The sequence below is a fragment of the Prionailurus viverrinus genome, chromosome B2, assembly GCF_022837055.1.
Source record: "Prionailurus viverrinus isolate Anna chromosome B2, UM_Priviv_1.0, whole genome shotgun sequence".
Classification (NCBI taxonomy): domain Eukaryota; kingdom Metazoa; phylum Chordata; class Mammalia; order Carnivora; family Felidae; genus Prionailurus; species Prionailurus viverrinus.
In genome coordinates, this window is record NC_062565.1 from 55,099,815 (window position 1) to 55,101,507 (window position 1,693).

Consider the following 1,693-nt stretch of genomic DNA (forward strand, 5'->3'; position numbering starts at 1 on the left):
AGACTCACCTCAGATGTAAGGACAAACACAGACAAAAAAAATAAAGAGATGGAAAAAGATATTCCATGCATTTTAAACCAAACGAAAGCTGGAGTAGTTATATTTATATCAGAAAAAATTAGATTTTAAGCCAAAGACTGTAATAAGAAACAAAGGTCTGTTTGTTAATATTTGCATACCTAAGAGGAGAAACAGATAACAATACAATAATAATAGGGGACTTTAATACTCACATCCACAGACAGAAAACGAATAAGGAAACATTAGACTTAAATGACACATTAAGAAGGACTTAACAGATGTTTACAGAACATTTGAACCACAACAGTAAAAATTAGAATTCAAGTATAGGAACAAAAATGAAAATTCACAAATAGGTGGAGATTAAACAACATGCTACTGAAAAACGAATGGGTCAAAGAAGAAACCAAAAGAGAAATCAATAAATACTTTGAGACAAGTGAAAATGGAAATAAAATGTACAAAAGCTTACGGGATGCAACAAGAGCAGTTCTAAAAAGAAATTGCATAGCAGTAAAAAGCCTACATTATAGGGATGCCTGATTGGCTCAGTTGGTTAGGTGTTCAACTTCGGCTCAGGTCATGATCTCATGGCTCATGAATTCAAGCCACATATCAGGCTCTGTGCTGAAAGCTCAGAGCTTGGAGTCTGCTTCAGATTCTCTGTCCCTTCCCCACTCATGCTCTCTCTCTGTCTCTGTCTCTTTTTCTCTCTCATAAATAAATAAATATTACAAAAAGTTTAAAGCCTATATTATAAAACAAGAAAAATGTCCAACAACCTAACTTTGCACCTCAAGGAGCTAGAAAAAGAACAAAGCACACAGTTGGTAGAAAGAAGGAAATTATAAAAGAGCAGAAATAAATAAAACAAAGACTAGAAAGACAATAGAAAAGATTAATGAAACTAAGAGGTGGTTCTTTGAAAAGATAAATATTCTCAAAACTTCAGCTAGACTCACAAAGAAAAAAGAGAAAAGACTCAAATGAATAAAGCCAGAAATGAAAGAAATAAAGTCAGAAATTCCAAGTGAAATCACATAAATGGAAAGAAGTATAAACAACTATACACCAACAAATTTCACAACATAAAAAAATAAATAAATTTCTAGAAATTTACAACCTCACAAGAATGAATCAGGAACAAGTAGAAAATTTGAATACACTGATTATTTGTAAGGAGATTGAATTGGTATCAAAAACCTCCCCAACAAACAAAAGTCCGGGACTAGATGGTTTCGCTGGTACATTTTACCAAACATTTAAAGAAGAATACTACCTCCTCTCAAAATGGTCCAAAAAGTAGAAGAGATGAATACACTTCCAAATTCATTTTATAAAGCCAGCATTATCCTGATACCAAGACCAGACAAGGACACTATAAGAAAATAAAATTATAGACCAATATCCCTGATGAACACAGATGCAATTACCCTCAATAAATTATTAGCTGACAAACTTTCACAATATATTAAAAGGATCATGTACCATGATCAAATGGGATTTATTTCAGGGAACAAGTGCCATGCCACTCCCATGCAGGATACATCTGCAAGTCAATAAATGTGATGCACCATATTAACAAAATGAAGATAAGAAAAATCATATGGGCATTTCAATAAGTGCAGAAAAATCATCATCTGACAAAATTCAACATTCATTTATGATAAAG